The 20,421-nt window shown below is 50.2% G+C and overlaps 3 long non-coding RNA genes across 4 annotated transcripts; 1 reads left to right on the forward strand and 2 right to left on the reverse strand.

The window, feature by feature from the left end:
- Positions 1 to 49: 49 nt before the first annotated feature.
- On the reverse strand, positions 50 to 17,199 carry LOC121349194. Of its 2 annotated transcripts, none has more exons than XR_005954474.1 (5): positions 16,600 to 17,199; positions 13,200 to 13,287; positions 11,380 to 11,469; positions 1,529 to 1,609; positions 50 to 184 (listed from the first exon to the last, which is right to left on the reverse strand). It is a non-coding gene; the product is annotated as an uncharacterized LOC121349194 (long non-coding RNA). The 2 variants fall into 2 exon arrangements; XR_005954473.1 differs by having other exon boundaries at positions 13,200 to 13,290.
- LOC121349193 lies at positions 17,186 to 17,954 on the forward strand. The gene is made up of 3 exons (XR_005954472.1): positions 17,186 to 17,279; positions 17,500 to 17,588; positions 17,813 to 17,954. It is a non-coding gene; the product is annotated as an uncharacterized LOC121349193 (long non-coding RNA).
- Positions 17,664 to 19,994, reverse strand: LOC121349192. The gene is made up of 2 exons (XR_005954471.1): positions 18,133 to 19,994; positions 17,664 to 18,040 (listed from the first exon to the last, which is right to left on the reverse strand). It is a non-coding gene; the product is annotated as an uncharacterized LOC121349192 (long non-coding RNA).
- Between the last annotated feature and the right edge of the window lie 427 nt (positions 19,995 to 20,421).

Raw genomic sequence — 20,421 nt, forward strand, 5'->3', positions numbered from 1 at the left:
AGATACAGTTAAAAAACATGAAATTCATTATTTTCTTCCTCACTAAGACATTGCCTTGGTGTTTTTCACCATTCCTCCACCTTTCCCATGGATCGCAGCCGCGTCCCGCTCTCTCCTCGCAGGGAGTCCCCTCCCAGCCCGGGGAGCATCTCCCTCTTTTCTCGAGGCTGATCCAGCTCTGCAGCTGCCGAAGTAAATAATCCAGTTACCCAGGAGCAGCCCTAAGCCAGAGCCAATTGCCTCATTGCCCAATTCCTGTTTCCTTCCCAGAAGCGGGCGCTTGGCTCAGTCGTGTTCGCGGCGCTCCCTTTGCCTGAGCACAACTGGGATGGGATTTTCCTGCCAGCACAGACCGAATCCCAAACTGATCCGCAGGCAGCTCTGTCCCAGCTTTGCTTGCAGCAGGAGCTGAGGATTTAAAGCCATCCTCCACCTGGCTGGGAGCAGCTTCTCTCAGTTTAGGAAGGACATTGAGATGCTTGAGCGTGTCCAGAGGAGGGCAACGAGGCTGGTGAGGGGCTTGGAACACAAACCCTGTGAGGAATGTTTGAAGGAGCTGGGGTTGTTCAGTCTCTTCCACCAGGCAGCACTGACAGAACCAGAGGACACAGTCTCAGCTACGTCAGGGAAGGTATAGGTTGGATATTAAGAAAGAAATTTTCACCAAAAGAATAGTAAAGCACTGGAATGCTCTTCCCAGGGAGGTGGTGGAATCACCATCTCTGGATGTGTTTAAAAAGGCTGGACATGGCACTTGGTGCTATGGTCTAGTTGAGGTGTTAGGGCATAGGTTGGACTCGATGATCTTAGAGGTCTCTTCCAACCTCATTATTCTGTGATTCCGTGGTTCTGTTTCTGCCTCACTCTGTGGGCAGGGAAGCAGCTCCAGGACCACCACTGCCAGGCTGGCTGCAGCCCATGCCCCGGGAAGGGATTTGTGTCTGTGCAGCCCCCACAGGGGCTCTGGATGAAGCGCAGGGGTTTGAGAGCAGGCGAGAAGAGGAAGGTCTCGGCAGCGTATGCAAATGTCCAAATTCTCCCCGAGCAGCCACCCATGCGGTATGCAGGATGAATCATGTCCTAACGGAGCGCATTCCTGCTACTTTGGAGCGCTTTGCAGATGTGCTCCAGGTCACCCTGGGCGAGAAAACCACACACAGCCACAGCTCCTTCTTCCCTGGCAGCCTGTGCGCAGATGGAGAAAGAGGGGACAGCACCTTTGGAAGGGTGGGCAGCTGGATCCCTGAGCCCCTGCCTTTCCCACACGACCTGGGGATGCTGCAGGGAGGAGGGGGCTGCCAAGGCAGTAGCTGGGATGGAGTTGGTGGTCGGAAGGCTCGGGGAGATGGGTGGTTTCTCTTGATCTAGCAGGGAGACAAGCTGGGAAGGGAGACAATGCTGGAAGACAGCACTTATTATGCTCTATATTTGTCTTGATTTTTCCCTGGTGCCAGATCAGAAGGGGATTTTGCTGCTCCAAGAGGCAGAGGTTGGGTCAGGAAAACAGGATTTTAATATGAATACTCACAGCTTGGGAAGCAGAGGTCTCCTTCCAGGCTGCATCCCCTGTTGTGGTGATCTCTGGCTGCAGAAATCTCTGGGCTGGAATCTTAGGCCAGTATACGGATACAGATCACATTTTTAATATAAAAATACATTTTAGAAGGAAAATGATTCCCAGAAATGGGAATTCATCTGCCAAGCAACGTGCACATAACCGATTTCACACTTAGAGGTGCCAGAAAGTTCAGGAATGAGACCAACAATAAAAACCAACACACGTGTGAAAAATCTACAGCATTAAAGCCAGATTCAATAAAAATAGCACCTAGTTTATATGCTACAGAAGCTGGCACATGCCTGCAAAAGCTGAAGGAAAGAGATAAAACGTTCAGAAGTTGCATGCAGTCCAGAGGAATGGAGCAGCCCTGGAGCAGCGCTGATGGTTACTCAATAACTCATGTACGATATTCTCCCCTGTAAGTGCTTTAATTCTCCATCCTGCTACTTCTCGGGCAGAAAGACCCACTTCGGAACACTCGAGGCCGATCAATAAGCTTTGTTGTGGCAGCCAAAGTGCTCTGTGATAGACCTGGCGTTATGAAAGGACTCCCGGAATGTTACACGGCATCGTTTTCCTCGCTGCTCCGCACGCTGGCAGGCAGAGCTCGGCGCTCTCGGCATCCCCAGCGCCGCCCGAGCTGCGAGCGCAGCCCCTCCCCGGAGGGCACAGAAACCAAAGCAGGCTGGCAGGAGGGGAGGGGACGGACACCAGGGGTGGCACAGGCAGGTTGCAAAGCCAGGTCTCTGACTCCCCCTGTTGCTTTGCCCACCGGCTCACGGCACCTCCGCGGGAGCCCGATCCCGCTTGGATGCATGACAGCAGCAGGAGGACTTGGTGCTGACGCCAAAGCTGAGCTTGCTCCTTTCATCTATTTGTTGTGTTTACAGCCACCTCCTCGTGGTGACCAGTTGATAACTAGACTGGTCCTGGAGCAGCACCCCTGAGCCTCCAAGCACTCAGCCTCCAAAATACTGTACTTGCCTGGATCGTTAGCTCAGGGTGATGCACATGCAGGTCCTGGAGGATCCCAAAGCCACCCACTTCCAGATCAAGGCAATCTGAGAAAAGTTTGACTCATCTTCCACCAAGCCCAAGGAGCTGAGAGGGAGAAATGCTCAGGGGAATGAGGATGAGAGTCCAGAGCCTGAGCTGTGCATGCTCTTGCATGTCCTAAGTCAGTGGCTTCTTAAAAGAATATGTTGAGAACAAATGACAATTTGGATGTTACTCATGTCCTAGGGAAATACTGGGGATTTTGCTATTTACTGCTGCTTAATCAAACCAAGGCACGGCAGGAGATAAAAGGCAGTTCTAAAAGGCAACACTCAACACCATCCCAAGCACATTCACAATGCACATACAAATACACAAGTCTATATTAAAAAGTCTATATTGTCTATATTAAAAAACATTATCTGTTGTGTTGTATGCACGCAAGTGGAAGTGAGCATTGACCAGATTAAGACTAAAAAATAATATCTTTATTTTGAGGTCCGCTATGTAGTTGTGCAAGAAATGCAGCCTCTTCTTCTTCTTGCAGGCAACGTATTAGAGCCCAGTCCCAAAACTCCACCACAGACAGGTTCAGATTTCTGACTTGCCGCTGTTAAATGTGCTGTCCCCTTGCTCAAAGCCTGTGGCAGAAGAGCAGCAGAGGCAGCAGGGGCTGCTGCCCTGTTAGTGCTGTTCTTGGAGGAGAGAAAGACTCAATATCGGCAAGAGGGAGAGCTGCAAACTCTAGGGAAGCGACACCACCAGCATGTGGGAGGATTTAGGCACATCACACCCCTGTGTGGGGAGTCACATCAGCTTCTGAGGGCTGCTACTGCATTTCTGCTCCTCTTCCCTACTAATGTAGCGCCGCTCTCCCCAGAGCTTCAAACACTGAGGTGTTTTTACTCCTTGCATCACCCTCAGGGTTTGTGCCCCCCCAGCTTTGCCAAGAAAACAATGAACTCCAGACTAGAAAATACTCTTTTTTACACATCCACCCACGAGGTGGGTGGGGTGTGCAAGACCACAGCAGCCCAGCCTTCAGGTCAGTGAGCACTGAGGGGCTTCAGCTGAGCCCCTGTGGTATCTTCCCCATGAGTTTTTTTGGCTTGTGAACTCCCCAGGACCCACCAGATAAATTCCAAGGGAGGTTTTTAGAGCCTGCTCTCATTTGCCATCTTCCCCTCAGCCCTGCAGACCTCTTGATATGAGGTGGGACCCAGGACTTCCAAAAACAGCAGCACCTGGCAGCAGGCTGTTGATAGCAGCCTATTTCGAGGTCTGCCTTTATCAGGGAGGACCTGGAAGTGCTCCCAGGAGCACAGGGCATGCTGCACATTCCAGCACAGCTGCCTTGCACTGGCCAGCAGTGCTGCAGGATGCCTGCAGGACAGAGGTCACACAGCACCAGCCAGCCCTCCATGGCTCCAGGACAGCTCACTGCCCCAGTACAGAGGTGTCAGGAGGACATTTGGCACCTCCTGCTACGCTCAGCAGGTCTCACTAAATCCCTTCTGGCCTCAAGTTCTTGTAGCTATTGTGGGGTGTTTTCTTGTGCAAACCAAAGGCAGAGTTAACCGGAGCCTCAAGCCAGGAGAGCTTCATCCCATTCCTTTGGAAAAGTCAGCCCCAGCAAATGAAACCCCTTGAGCAGTTGCTCAGGTTTGTGTTTGTTTCCCTGTAATGGCAGCAAACATTGCTTACTTGGACATGGTGAGAAGTGCTCCTGTTCCTTCCAGATTTCCTCACCAAGATCTGAATCTTTTTCACTTAAGTTTTGCATCAGTTTGGGTTACAAAAGCAAGCCTTGTTTCAGGTGAATGATGCTCATGACAAACAAGGAATAGTCATTTGGTGGTGCCCTGGAGGACCAGACCCTCAGATTAAAGTACAGAGTAGAGCCTATTTCTGTTCATCTCTTAACTATTCTCAGTTATTAAGGTCTTTTTAGAAACCATAATAAACGAATGTGAATAAGTAGCTGAGCATACTCATTACACTGGAAAGCGGTAGGAGAGCTATACCTAAGCCCAAAACCAGGGAACACTCCTGCTTAGGTGTTACCAGAGCCACATCCAGTGAAAGAAGAGCCTCCTGTCCTGCAAGCTCTACTCCCAGCCCAGGCACCACAAGATCCCATGTTTCAGCATCCAGGTCTCCACCCTGTGAAACTCATTCAGAATCATCAGTTCATCTGCATTTAATAAGCAGACCCTCTTCCAACATCCAAGATGTCCCTGCAAACACAGCCTAAAGCTGTGCTGAGTGAAACACTTGATCAAGAGATCACTTTGATCACTTTCATCAAGAGATGGTAGTATTTTGACCTGAAAGCACAAGACAATCACTGATTCAGAACAATTTCCCACCCACCCCGCAGAGACTTGGCCCAGATCATATTTCCCCAGTTCATTGGGGCATGGAACAGCACCAAAGGCTGGTGGATGCCAAGCTGTGTCACATCTGATGGCTCTTCCCTTTCCAAGCAGAGTATCATGTCATCAAAGGCAACGAGGCTGGCACGACAGAATTTGAGAATCCCACTTTATAGCTGGTAGAAATTGAATCCCAGCAAGTCTGTCAGTAATGATATATTCCAGGTAATGCAGGATTGAAATCTCCTGGCCCCAAGTCTCAGTCTTATACTTAAGCAACAATCTGATTTGTCAACTTTCACAATTTATGGGCTTTGCAATATTTAGTAGATGGTGAGAGAGGGGAAGTAGGCAAAGGAGTTATGGCCACGACTTCCTGCTCAACTTCATTCTTAAGTTCCTGGTTTTAAAATACAGAAATAAATTTGGAGATACTGAAGGTCTCCAAGCCAGAATACATATAAATTTGGATGTATCACATCTATCTATCTATCTATCTCTCTCTCTCTCTCTCTAACTGCATTTTATCTCAAATCTGGTGCTGTCTCATGCTCTCCAAGCCTTTGGGTCTGATAGCACTTTGTGCAACAAGACACTTTAGGAAAATAAACAAGGGTATAAACAAGGGTACAAAATAGGTGCCATTTTAGAAATAAGACTAATAAATGGTCTACAAATTCAAGAGAGTATTTGTCAAAGCTGCCCCTGGGCTCAAATGTCCATAAACTTAAAATCAGGCTTTTCAATTAATTTCCTAGACTATTGCAGTATAATCAGTAAAGCTAATAGCTGATTTGAAATAAAAAACCCTCAGTATAACTCAAGCTAGAGACACATTTCACTGACCTAAAAACAACCCCCCAAAAATAGCATAGAAATGCATTTCCTAAAATCAGCACTGTAAAAGCAGTTCTGTTTTTAAGGAATATTCCAGCAAATTCATTCTACATCCCTGTGTAACACAGGCAGGGTTTCCAGAGCATCCTGCTCCTGGCAGCTCCCAAGGCTGGCAGCACAGACCATTCCATGGCAGGTTGCAGGAGACCCCAGCTCCACAGCACACCTCAGTACATGTCTGCATACAAACTGCATTTTGGTGCATCCATAATTAGCACAAAGCAAATGGCCTCTGGTTGTGACAAATGGTTTTCAGCTCAGTTATCACCCACAGCAAGGACCAGAGGAACCTTCAAGGGCTGTGGGAAAGGAGGCAGAAAAGGGAGAGAAACCTTCTTGAAGTGCCTTTTATTAGCTGCCACCCTCAGCCCTGGCCCTGGAAAAATCCAAAGTGTTTGTTCTCCCAGACAGACTAAATCAATTTGGGGATTTTTATTTGTTGCAACCTAACAAGTTGTTGCAAGAAGAAAAATCCCTGGGCTGCTCAGCTCATTCTGCCTCTTAAAGCTTTGGCCTAAAACAGAAATTTGAATGGCTAATGGTGGTCTTCCTTCAGTTCTGACCATAATGAGTGTTTAAATGTTCCAAATACTTGTATTTTTGCAAAATAACAGGAAGCACCAAGAGAAAGATGAGTTATACTTTATTTTTCAAGCCCTACTCAAAGGCAGCTTGAACTGTGACTATCCCAAGATTAGCTGACGGTAACTACTTGGAACCAAAACTCCAGTTCCTAAATATCTGGATTTATACATCCCCATCAGTACAACAACAGTAACAGCAATTCCCTCCTCCATGGCAAGAGGCACAGCCAGGCTGGGGCTCACCCAGAACCCCAGCTTTACCTCCTGGAGTAGCACAGTCAAAATACTGAGGCCAGACCCTACTGATCAAACATTTATTTATATAAAAATATATATATATATAAATGTATAGCATATATTTACATATATTGTGTTTTCATATGTAACATATATTGTATTTCTATTATATAATCTGAATATATTATTTGATATTATATATACATAATATATGAAACGTTCAGCTTACCCAGATGACTGCTCAGAATTGTTTTGGGTGCTCAATCTCTCCCTAAACTGTGCCAATGCCTCCCTCCTCCCTGTGCCTGCCCACCTGCTGCACACTGGTACCAGGAGCAGGGCACAGCAATGGAACCCTGCCCTTCCCTTTACCTCCCCACTTCAGTGACATTTGACCAATTCTGCTCCTCTTCAGTCCACGTGCAGAGAAGGGAAAGTTATTTTTCACAGAAATGTAGAATGGTTTGGGTTGGAAGGGACCTTAAATCTCATCTCATCCCAAAGGTGGGGACACTTTCCAGCAGACCAGGTTGCTCCAAGCCCCATCCAACCTGGCCTTGAGCACTTCCACAGATGAGGCAGCCACAGCTTCTCATTCCAGTTGGGTCAGGAGGACACCAGTGCTGCAGCCAAGGCTGGACACTGCTTTTTTAAGAGCCATTCCTTAACCAAAGTGCTCCTTTCATTGTCTGTCTCCCAAACCCACGAGCACAGCTCTGCCTGCTACAGCACTGTCCCCGTCCTGGGCTCCCAGTGGGTGTCCCTGACCCACCCTACAGAGCTGTCACAACCTTTCTGAGCAGCCACTTCTACCAGCAAACAGATCACACTCACAAATCACTGCCTGGAAAGTCTGTGTGGTATGTGGCTTAATTTTCTTTTCCATAATATGAAATCCAATCTGAAATGCACAGATTAGTTTACTAATCTGTGTAAATCCTATTAATAGCACTTACGCTGCTGTGCTCCCATTCACATTCTAACAAATCTGCTTGCACTGGTTTGGTTTCCCCTCATCTCCTGCAAGATCTTCACACCTGGTTGCTGTCACGTCTTCACAAAATAGCTGGCCACAAATGGCAACTTGTGCTTTGCAGTCATCTCTCATCCTTTAATTTGTGTCCCATGGTCCATCGTGTTCTGGATCAAAGCATTAGAGCTGTAAATCACCATGGTGCCATCGAAGCTAAAGGGATTATACAAAGGATCACACAGCTCCAGTGGGGAAGGGCAGAGCTTGTACCCTCCTCTCCCACAGCATCTCTGGCTTCTGTGCCTGCTCCAGCTGCATCCTGCCCCTCACAGCTCCACTGGCACCCCAGTGACCCCATCCTGCCCGGGGCACCTGGCCCAAAACTGGCCCAAACACCAGCAAAGGACCTGCTTGCAGGGAGGAGCTGATGGACCATGTCTGGAGCCAGTAGATGTGCTCACAGCAGCCCCACACACATGCCCTTGTCACCTGTGGGTTTAGGGTGGCACACCTGGGCTTGTGCCAGGCACAGGGAGCAGCCTCACTGGCAGCTGGGTGAGCTCCCCTAAGCCAAATGTGGGCTTTCCAAGAGAACACACCCTCTGTTCTGCTGTAGAATAAACCATTCTCTGCTTGAAACAACAATATTTACTTTTCCTGTAGTGGACTCCAGTGGCTGCCTATGTCACACTCACGGTGAGAGGAGTCAGAACCAGGAGAGCAGGGCTTGCATGCCTGGCTCCAGCTTCCTAGTCAATAAGCTGTGCATTAATTAGCTAATCCACCTCCACACTCTGTCCCTTGTTCTTCGTTTCAGCACCGTCCTGGAGTCCTTGTAACCGAGCACCTTCCACAGCCTCAGCCTGCCCCACAGCATGCCAGCTCCATGCAGAGCCAGGGCCATGCTGCTCCCTTGAGCTGAGGAGTCCTTGCCCTTGGGCCAGGCTGGAATTTGCCAAAGCCAGCCCTTGGGAAGGGCTCTGAGCTGCTGTCACTCCTGACTTGTGCCTTGCACTCTTCCAGCACCTGCCAGCGCATTCCACACCTTGTGCCAGGCAGGAGAGGGTGGGTGCAGGATAGGAAGACACCCTGCCAGGGAAGGAGCTCCCCAGAATGTACCAGATGGGAGGTGTTAATGGAGAACAGAACATGGAAACTCTCAGGTGATGAAGGGAAAAGGATCTACTCTAGATTGCCGAAAGGATTGGAGTTAAAACTGCTTTTGCATGAGTTCACAGTAGGACAAACCCACTCCCTGCCAAGGGACCCCTGCTCCTCACATGAGTCTGTTGGCTGCATGATCCCCACCATCCAGCTCTCCCCAATTCCCAGGGCCAAGCTCTGAAGTGCTTTCACTAACCTCAGTAAAAAGGCCAGACCTACAGTGCCAAGACAGTTCCAGCACAGCCTTGGATACATTTCCAATGGCTTTTCTACCAGAGTGTGAAACAAATTATTAGCATAAAAGATTTGTGGCTTTTCTCTTTGCTTCCCTGAAGCTGAAGGTAGAGGCAGCTGAACTGCCTCTACCACCCATCCAAATTGGATTTTCTCTCATCACTGTAGAAAATTTTCAAGGTCAACAATGCTTCACTCTCTCCTAGTTTCCCCTAAAATGGTTTTAAAGTTTTAATTACCTGAATAATTCTTGTGGTTTACTTGAGTGTTAGCTCAGGAATTGTTTGTAATACCTAGTTTTGTGGAAGAAATATTTTAAAAGCATTACCCACACTCAAGAAATTTTCCCCAAATTCTCTTTTACAAGGGGTTCTTACCTGTTGCCTGTGTTAAAGCTTGCCTGTAAAACAGCTGTTTGTTTGCAGACCTTTAATCTCTTGGTAAAGGTGCCAGTTGTGAGATATTAAAATGCCACAAAGAAAAAAAAAATTAAACCAAAAAAATTAGGAATTTTCAGAGTGAGAGAGACAAGCAGCCAAATACAATATGTGGCCAGACAGAATCAGAAGTGCTGGCTGCAGAACAAACCCAAGAAGCATCAGAAAAACCTCCCCAGCCATGGTGGAAACGGTTCATCAGCAAAAGGAATGTACAAAACAAAACGGGGGGGAAAGATCCCCCCCTTCCTCCTCTGCCTTGCTCCCAAAACACATCTGCCACCGATGCCTCTGGTGCATGCAAATGTGCCACTCGGGAAGGGCACACAGGAATTTTGCCTTTGGTGTCCTGCCTGCCCCACCCTCTGCAGGCAGACTTTAGGAAAAGTGGTGTTTAAAATAAAAAAGGGTGAGATAAGAGAAGGGGAAGGGCTCATCTCAGCCCTTTGTACTTCCACAGGGCTCCTCTGTAAAACGAGTGTGATTTCTGTCACCCTTGCTGCAGAGCACCGTGTGCTGGAGACCTTGTCCCAACATCAAGCTCCTGTGTGCTCATTTTCCCCCTGGAACAGCTCATTCCTCTTGCATGTGGCTCTAGGGGACAGCCACCGTCCCTCTCTCACCCTGCCTGTTCTGCACAGCCTGACCAAGCTCTGCCAGAGGTTGGCCTGCAAAGAGTTCCTCGTCCTGATGTCAAAACCTGCACCACGCCCACCATCAGCTGGGACACAGCACACCCTGCAAGAGCCCCTCTGGTTTCTGCACCAAGGAGTTCATAACTCCCCTTCTCCTCCCTGCTGGCACAGTCCTGGAATGAACAAGCAGGAGAGCTCAGCTCTGCTAGGAGGGTACCTACAAAATGTGAGCTTGGCTCCCAGCTGCTCTTCAAGCCCTGCCCAAGGACAACTCCTGAGCTCTGGGTGCTCATTCTCAGGCACCATCAGGGCTTTCTGCCCCTGCCTGTCCCCAGGACAAAGATTTCTGCCTCTCTGTGGTCTTGGCAGAAGCAGTGATGTGTCTCCTCCATGGTCATTGCAGAGTTCAGCCTGCTGCACCAGTGCACTCTGCAGGAGCAGGTGACTTCAGCCAGGACAGCAGATCACATATGTGGTTACAAAGGGCTCTGCTATGGCAGGGACAAAGATCATTTGGAAGGATAAGGTGGATAAGCAGGAGAAGTCACCTCTGAAACCTCATGGAGCCTAAAATCCTAGATCAGCCTTTGCAGCCTGGCTCATCTCAGCTTTTGCCTTCAGAAATTCAGAGCTCAATTTCTGCTACAAAATTGGGCTGTTTGATTTCTGCAGCTTGCTGCAGCACCTCCTGCTTCCACACACCAGGATGTCAAGGGAATACTGGCATTGTCTGGTGTAATTGTGCTCTAGGGGCAGCAACAGCAAAATTGCTGTACATTTTCCTCCACTTCAGCCCTGCAAAACCCTTTTCATCTCCCTGTAATGCAAGTTTTCAATCACTCTCCTCTATCTCCAATGCTGAGTTACACAGGATCCCATCTTTAGGGAAGCATCACAGCGTTAAAACTCCCTTTCAAATGTATTTTAATTAAGTATTTATAATTAATACTGGAAGCTGGGTAGAGGATGACAAGTCCTGGCCTTTGGTGTCTCCCAGTCCCCCATGCACAAACACAAATGAGCTGCCAACACACTCCCCAAAGCTGCATCCTGAAACTCAGTGATCCTGTTGAGGTCTGCATGCTTGGAAGGAAATTAAGGAGCGCCAGCAGCAGCCACGACCACGTTGTCTTTAAAGCTGAGGAATGCTTTGGAAAGTGATTGTGTACAAAGATAATCATAAAAAACCCCAAATATTTCATGCTGTCCTCATGCTCAGCCTCATTTCACCAAGCACCCATCTATTACATCTGATGGTAAAGATAACTTTACTACCACAACCTTACCTCAAGAAGTGCAGCCCCACATGCATTCACAGCTGTGCTTTGGGAGTTAAGTGGAATTGTTGGAAATCTCCCAGAACTGAAGGAACTTCACTTGAACATGAGAAAAAGGGGAGGGGAGAAAAACACAGCCAGTAGATTAGACTCTGTGATCTGATCCACTTGAGGCACAAAGGACATTAAAATAGAACTGAAACTCAAATTTGATGAAGCCAAGAGAGAGCGAAGCTGGGTGTAATTAATCTACAAGATTCACGGGCACAAATTATCACAGAGGCCAAGAGCTTGTCCCTGAAAGTGTGGAAATATATACATTTATACACGCACCTGAGCAGATATAAATATATGTGTATAACTGTGTTCTCTCAGGGCTGAAAAGGAGTTGACAGCACCATTCAGTTTTTCCCCCAGCTCCAAGACAAGATCAAATAGACGTCGGTATTTTCTGACAGATGTTTGTCTAGACCTGTTTTTAAACAGAGAATCTCCCACCTCCCCAGGCAATTTATCCCAGCACTTCCTTTTCTTCTTCAGCTTCACACACACACGCACAGGTATCTTTATCTCAGAAGGTGAGGGGAGCAGCCTCTGATGCCTTGCACATCAAAAGGCTTTGTGAAGTCATTTCTCATGGCAAGATCTTTCTTGCGGGTGACGTACGAGCCCAAAAGATCCCATCGTGACCTGAGGTGACAGGCTGGGCTTGGGGGACAGCAGATGGGGCAAGGGGGGGCCAATGGGGAAGGAGGGGGAAATTCAGTCTTTTCCTTATTAACCCGTCAGATTTGTCTGCTGATAACACAGAGCAGCTTTGTACGCTTCATTTTTAGACTCAGACGTTAAGTTCCTCTCTTTTTTTGATGGAATAAATACACTTTTGGCTTCTTCAGCAGCCACCTCAGAAGAGATGCTGTCCTGTCAAACTTCAGTAAGGCAGAGGAAGGGATGAGGAATGAGGCTGTGCAGCTGGAATATGTAAATGGCAGGATGGAGAGTAGCACTTTTCCAGCCACCCTGGATATCTATTACCTCCACTTTTGGACTGACAATGCACCAAATGTTTCATTGCCTGGGGCCTTACAAAGCTGACCAGCTTTTATAGCTGAAAGCACTAATGTAGAAAGGCAATTGGGAATTAATTATTTAATGTGGTTCTCATTGGTAGAAAGCTTCCACCCCTCCTGCATCTCAGCTACCATTATACATATGTTGCTTTTCTTCAGACTACAGTGATTAGACAGCAGAGGAAAATGATGGCTAAGTCCTGTTCCCACTTGCAATGAACTCCATTTAAATCAGCAGATTTGCATTCAAAAACCAAGGGCACACTTTGGCCCTGTGCTAGGAAAACACTGTTTATGACAAAAAAACCATAACTAGATTACAGCATCTCAATTTCTGAAAATTAGCCTTTTCATACGTGTGCTCCCAAATTCCCTCTTTGAAAGGCAGAATATTCCTACTTAAAAATTAAAATCCATGCAAGTAGCCCTATTTGTAGGAAATTACATCAAGCTCCCTTTAATTTGGCTCTTTGGATGCCTCACTGGAGCAGAGAGAAAGGTGTATCCCAAATCCACTGCACATTGGTTCAGCTCCAACTTCTCCCCAGTTCTAAGATAAGCATCTATTTTATTTAGAGCCTTTTTAGTTATGACCTGTGAAGAAGCAAATGTCCTTTTGAAGATCTCCCTGCAACAGCTGCATGCCAGAGACTCTTGGCCAAATTACTTGAAGAGCTTAAGGATCAGGCCCCATGTATTTAAAAAAACAAAGTGCAAAATAAGATTCTGCAGCGGGGCTGAAAAGGGGCATGAACTTACCTGTCAGTTGTGATACGTGGGAAACTGGTAACTTCTTCCCTGCAGTCAATACCTCCAGAATCATTCCAGATGAAGATCCAACAGGATCCTGCTGAAATTCAATGTAGTGAATTACACCAGGAATTAATTTATTGCAATGTGTCATATTTTTCCAAATACAAAATATATTGGGTTTGCCTTTTTTTTTTTTTTTTTTTTGGCCCTTCAGATGAAAGATATATGGCTGTACAGATGTGCTTTTCTAAGATCCAGTGGCATGAAACCTGAAATGTCCCAGCAAGATTCAGGAGCGAGTTTTAATCACCATGGAAGCACGACACTTTTGAAGGTCTATGAAATTATACACCCAGGTCTGAGAAGAGTAAACTTATCCGTCTGGAGAGATCTGCTGATAAACAGAGACAACTCATTTTCTCCTGGAAAGCTGCATTATATGCTGTTTGAAAAAATAATCAGATGATAGAGACAGGTTTGTGCTGGGAAGAGAAACGAGGAAAAAAAAAAACAGCCCTGGGAGAGGTTTTCTGTGGGGGAAAAGGGAAGGCAGTGTGAAAGTATTCCCTGCAAATTCAGGAGATGGAAGAGAACAAGGGCTGAGCATCTCTCAGGGCCAGACAGAGCAAGGCTGGCGACGACAGAGGCATATGGGGACCCACCCAGGGCGCAGACAGACCGGAGGACCCCCAGCCCTCGGCTCACGCAAGGTGACCTTTCCCCTCTCTAAAATTTCAAAGCTGGCGTTGCCGGCGCTGAACAGACTGTGTGCCATATGTAACATGACCTCAGCTCTGCTCTGCCAAGCCACTGATGGCATCACTAATGAGAGGTGAAAGGTCCCCTCCTTGCAGCCAGCCTGGAAAGCCACCAGGGCGGTGGGTGCGGGATGGGCCCCCCAGCACTGGATCGACCCCACAGCCCCCTGCCCCCACACGTGGGTGCCCGCTGACCCACCACAGGCACACACACAGCCCTCCAAAAGGGTGATGCTGCCTCTTCCCTTGGCCCAACTGAAACTGGCACAGTCCCCCAGCAATGGGAATATTTGTTCAGCACCCGAATGCAAAGCACACGGGCAAACAGAGCCTGGGATGTAAATCCTGTCCCCAGTCCAGCTGCCACCCTTGCAAGCCCCTGCTCCCAGTGTGGATCGTGCGTTGGCCAGGTGGGGAGAAGGATTTGTGCTGGGGGATGGCACAGAGGGACGAGAGCCTCAAAGTGCCTGCCTCGATCTGGGGAGGACCCAAAATGTAATTTAGATTTTTGTCCAAGCATTTTGCACGGAAATCATTATAATAATATATTGCGCCAAAAACAACCCAACAAAACCAACCATCACCCTTGCTGCCTTTTTGTTGTTGTTGTTCCTTTTTTAAATAAGGGGTTTTTCGCAGTTTTCCCAGTGTCCAGCGCCCCCATCCTAGGCATCACCTAAGGCAGGGACAGACGGGACCCACCCCTGAACTCCCTGCCCCGGACGTGTGTGGGGACGGTCCGTGTGAGTGCGGGTGGGACTCACAGATGCGGGTGGGGGTGCCCGCGTGGGTGGGGTGCGGAACCCGGGTGGGTCCGTGCACACAGGGCTCGGTGTGAGCACACAGGGGAGCGGGGTGTGCCCGCCGGAGCTCTGTGCCACTTGAGGAGCTCTGCGGGACCCAGTGTTCGGGGTAGGAGGATGGGGATGTGCCCACGGCTGGATTTTGGGGTACGGAGGGGCACACAGAGGGGCACAGGCGGGGGGGTGCGCACGTCGGTGGGAGCGCACAGGAGGCGCGTGTGGGGTGACACACGGGTGGGGTCACAGCGCAAGTGACACACGGGTGGGGTCACAGCGCGGGTGACACACGGGTGGGGTCACAGCACGGGTGACACACGGTGGGTGTCACAGCACGGGTGCGGGCGGGGGCTGCCGTGCCCCGCACCCCCAGGCCAGCCCCGGCACCCCGGGGGGATCGGCCGGGCTGGAGCCGCCTCCCCGAGCGCACGGCGCGGAGAAGGCGCCCGTGGTTTGTTTCGCTTCTGGAGTGACTCATTCCTGGCAGATGTGGCACCGCCGAGGTGCAGCGGGGACCCACCCACGCCCTCAGTACAAACACCCCACCCGCGGCCGTGCTTCTGCCTCCCCACGCAGGGCCGGACCCGCGGGGAAGGGGCTGGATTTACCCCTCGCTGCTCTTCTGCCGGGGGATTCATTTTTACATCGCACCCGGCGCTGAGAGATTCAATTATTCGTTCCAAATATTATTCTGCCCCTCGCCCTCAGCGCACCCTGATCTCACAGGGGCTCAGGCGAAGCTGCCCACGCGTGTTGGGTCGCGCTGGGACATATCCAGCTGCCGGCCGAGGAGTGGCTGCAGAGGGGCAGCTGCGGCGTGTTTTTCTCCCACGGAGGAGCCGCATCCCGAGGGAACATCCTGCCGGTTGCAGAGAAGCAGCCCTCGGAACCCGCGGCAGCCCCGCGCCTGGTTTGGCTGCAGCCTAATTCCTGCTGCACTATCTTATTGGGAAAAAAAAATAAATTAAAAATTAAGAACGAGGCAGAAATTGCAGCTAACATTGCCTCGCGTTACGGCAAACGCTGTTACGTTGGAAAAAGCGAGAAAAACAACGTCGGGAGAAAGCGAATCTCAGCGCCGATACCGCACGTCCCTGCGCGCCCGCGGGGGGATCCCAGCGCCCCTTTCCCCCCTCGGCGTGGGGACCCCACCCCCGCAGTGGGGCTGCGGCTCTGAGGGGCTCTGGGGCGAGCAGCTGGGCATGGAGGGGTGGGGGTGTCCCCCTTAGAATGGGGGGCTGCAGCTGATGGGGGGAGCTGCGCACGCCGGGTACCCCAGGGCCGTGTCACGGACACGAACGCGCGGGGAGAGGCAGCACAGCCCGTGCCGGCTGGAAGGAGAGCCGGCAAAGCTTCCGTGCAGAAAAGGAGTTAAACCCCGCCGTTGTCCTTTGATTTAGGAAATGGCTCATCCAATTCAGTTCCAGATTATTCAGGGGCAGGCTGCCTCGCTCGCTCCCTCTCTCCCCACACCAGCCCAAACATCTTGAAGTAATCAGCAGCTGAGAACGGAGACGTCCCCCTGGCATCTCAGGTTAAAGAAGGAGGTCCAGGAAAATGTGGTAGAGCCATTACAAGAAACCTGAGATGCATTCATCAGAGACTCCAATTGCCATCGCATTAGGATTGATTAGAGACCAGCAGTACCGTAATGACCCGGAAAGCGGGGCATACGGGGATTATTAATATCAGACTTCTCAAAGGGGAAGGAAAAAAAAAAAAAAAAAAAAAAAAAAAAAAAAAAAAAAAAGAAAAGAGAAAAAACCCGAGGAAAACAGGGAAGAAGCAGGAGGGAAAATTAAAAAAACAAAAACGCATCGCGGGGCTGCTGCTCGGATGCAGACTTACCTGAGACCACAGGCACCGGCGAGCCGCACGGACGAGAATTTATCTAACTTCTGGGGGAAAAAAGCAAACAAACATGGAAAAAATTGCCTCTGGACCCCCTGAAATCCCCTGCTCCCATGCACGGCTGGCACAGAGATTCCCAGAGCTGCGGCCACGGGCCGGGCGGGCACGGTTCGGGGGTCCAGCCGGGGGCTCCCCCTCCCGGGCCAAAGGACGCCGGTCCCCGGGCTGGCGACAGCAAGGACAAGTTAAAGAGCCACCAAAGAGGAGCGAGGAGACCTCGGTGGCTCGTCTCCTTCTCAGTTCCCTGCGCCAAAACAAATCAGCCCCTCCTGGTCTCGGTTTAAATGTAGCTCACTGGATAATTAACTCCATCTTTCCAGCCCTGCTTTAACTGTTTATTTAGTGTCACCCCGTATTACCATCACTAGCACTTTCCTCTGAACAGGAGGAGCTGGAGGGTTTCACCTCCCAAAAGGAAATTCTTCGTAGCTTAAAAGAATCAGCATCCAGGAGGTACATTAGCGAAAAGAGAAGGGGGGAACGGGATCTGGGGGTCCCATGGCAAAAGCAGGAGGAAATAAGGGTGGAGGTGGGGGGACAGGGACAGAAAGACGTATCGGCCCTCGGAGAGAAGAAAACAACGCGTGATCACCTCTAATCCTTTGAAAAATGTCCCGGTAAGTGCGCGAAGAAAGAGCCCTTTGTGCCCTGGGGATCGGCCACATCAGGAAGGCCTTATCCTCATCCTCCTCCTGCCCCAGCATCCCGGCCCGGCCCGGCTCGGCCCGGCCTGACCCCGCTGGGTGCGGGGGGACCCCCTCGCCGGGCACCCCCGGGGCGCGGGGCCCGGGCAGGGACGCGGCCCCCGCCCCGCGGACAGCGGCTTTGTTTTTACAGGTGTCGGGAGGGCAATTTACTAACAAGTAATTAAAGGTCGCACCGGTTTGCAGGCGAGCCGGGCCAGAGGCTGCTGCAAGAGAAGAGCGGTGCGTATGGAGAGAGGGGTTTGTTCTTCCTCGTTAAAAAATAGAATAATAAAGGAGTGGGGGGAGAGAGGGGGAGAAAGAAAATACAAATCCTTTATTGTTGGGGAATAAGCCGGGAAGCTGGCTGTCTCCCTGCGCCTCGCATTCGGCGGGGAAGGCGGCGCGGATCCGGTATCACGTTGCAGATCCTCACTCGAGATAACGAAATGCGATCTATTTTTCAGAACAGCAAGTGGATGGGAAAGGAGCCTCTACAACATAAACCTCATTGACTTAATGGGTCGGTTTTGGATTTCGCCTTCGAAATGTTCGGCGAGTGGCAGCGTTGTGTTTCTGCCCCGCCGGTTCCCAGCCTTCAGCCCCGGTTCTCATCCCGACGAGAAGCGGCTCCCAAAAACCCGCTGTTGGTTTTGTTTTGTTGCGCTGTTTGTTTCCTCCAGAACCTCGTACTTCTAGAAAAAAAAAAAAAATTAAATTTTACTTTTGATTGGGGAAGAGCTTTATTTCTAAGCTCGGAAGGAAATGGGGGATATATTTGAGTTACTTTTTTTTTTCTGCTTTGTTTTGATTTTCTGGCGAAATCGAGGAAAAACCCGCAGCGTGTTGCGTGGGCTCCATCTTCACCCCCGCCCTAGCTGTATAAATACATCGAATAAATAAGGGAATAAATGAATTTTCCGCACAAACAGAGCCGATGGGTGCCCGGGCAATGGGGGCGAGCAGCGGAGGCCCCCTCGCTCGGCTGCCACCTCTCCGCGGGCGCGGAGGAGCCAGGCCCCGGCGGCGGGGGCAGCCCGGGAGCTCCGGCCGGCCGGGCAGCGGGGAGATGCTCCGGGTGATGCTGCCGGGCTGCTCCTGCTCCGCCGGCAAAGGAAGCACCGAGAGGGGCCGGCGGCAGCTCTGCGCCGTTGTCTTGTTCGGTGGCTTTTTGTTTATTTGCATCTTCCTTGTTTATGGTTTGTTTTTATTTTTTGAGCGGCTCGAAACTCTCATTTTTGTTGTTGCTTTTGTGATTTTTTTTTTCAAGGGTTAAATGGGATGGGGTGTTCTGGAAATACATTTGCCTCTTCCCGTGGTTCGAAATGAAAGGTTCCCAATTTTTAGGAAAACCAACCCCGGAGCCTTAACGAACATTGATGCGCAGCGGTCCTTGCCTGCAGCAACTCCCAGATAGACCCCGGCGGGTCTGTTCCCTCTTTTTGTGAATTTTGGTGAGAGGGGAGAATAAAGCCCCGCTCAAGAATCGCGAGGAAGCCTCTGCTCAGCCCTCGCCCGTGTCTGTCAGCTCTTCCGCCGATCGCATCGGGATCATTTGCTTATTCCCATCAAGAGCGGTGTTTGTTTTGGTCGGCCTTTTAAAGGAGGAAAAAAAAAAAAAAAAAAAAAAAAAAAAGGGAAAAAAAAAAAAAAAAAAAAAAAAAGGAAAAAAAAAAAAAAAAAAAAAAAAAAAAAAAAGGAGAACTCTGAGGGCAAGAGAAGCCCGCTCTCGTTACAATGCCCAGGGTCTTCCCCAGTCCCGCGTTGCTTTTCTCTCCTCCTCATCCAGAAGTTACAAACCCTCAGGTCCGTGCTCTTCCGGGGCTGAGCACCTCATTAGAAAGGAGGAAATAAAATTTAAAATGAATAACAATAGAAATGAGGGATGGGGGAACCCATCCCTAGGCTGGGCAGGGCGCTGCTCCTCCAGGACGCGGCCGCGGGCGAGCCCATGCCTTATAATTCTGCGCACTTGCTCCAGACTTTAGGGTATTAGTTGATTTTAGAGCCGGGTTTAAGGCTCCGTTCCGGTCCCCACACAGCTGCCTTGTCAATAAGGATCTGTTCCAAGTAGACATTCCTTCTGGGAGGACATTGAAGCTCTTTAAGACTTCATCTGCAACATCATAAGTACTAAAATAAAATGGCAAGGGAAAATTACCAGACACATGGTCATGGGATATGGAAGCGCCCTGACTCCAGCGGACATAGTACAGTCGCTGTACAGACTGGGTGGCAGGGGCTTAATTTAAACAGCCCCGAGACGCGAAGTACGTGGGAAAAACAACAATCCGGATTTAGGAAAATATCGGCCTTTCCCACGTCGTGGCTCGGGCAGAGGCTGCGGGCACGGAGCGCCGCCCGCCCCGGCTCCGAGCCCCGCGGCCGGGAGCGGGCTCTTCTTCCCTCGGAGCAGTGAACTCAAATAAATCCGACTTGGTAGGTCAAATAAATCCGACTGTCTTAGTGAGGACAAACAGGTTTTAAAGAGCCCCACGATGGCTCTTAGCACCCGCGGAACGAACTCATTCCTGAATCCAAAGCGTTCTGGAGTGTGCTTAAAATAAGGGCTTCGACTTATCTAATCAAAGATAAATAGAGCCATAAAGACACCCCCAGCCCCCCGCGCCCTGCCCTTATCTCACCGCATTGTCCTCACCTCCCTGCTGACAATAGATTATCTTTGCTTAGGGAGCCTAATTGTTTTCTAATTTTTTTAAATAATTGCTTTTTGAGCGGGGCTGTGCAAATGAGGATTAGGCTAATTAAAGCGCCGCCGGTGGGTGCAGCGCTGCTACCCGCGTTCTGCACGGGGCTGCCCCGACCCGCCGGGCCCCCCTCCAGAGGCGGACGGGGCAGAGCGAGGGGCAGGAAGGGGCGCACGGGCCCCGCGCGTTATTCAGCTCCTCACGAACGCATTATTTATTCATCCCCAGCTCGAAGGTAATTAAATACGGGCTGCCTGGGCGGGAGGGGGGGAGGGGGGCAGGAGTTTTGGGGCGGAAAAAAGATGGAAGAAAGAAAGAAAGACAAGAGCCCGCCGGCAGCGGCTTCCCCGGAGGGCGGCGGGGCTCCC

This window comes from Pyrgilauda ruficollis, unplaced genomic scaffold (genome assembly GCF_017590135.1).
Source record: "Pyrgilauda ruficollis isolate IOZ18807 unplaced genomic scaffold, ASM1759013v1 scaffold135, whole genome shotgun sequence".
In the NCBI taxonomy this organism is placed as follows: Eukaryota; Metazoa; Chordata; class Aves; order Passeriformes; family Passeridae; genus Pyrgilauda; species Pyrgilauda ruficollis.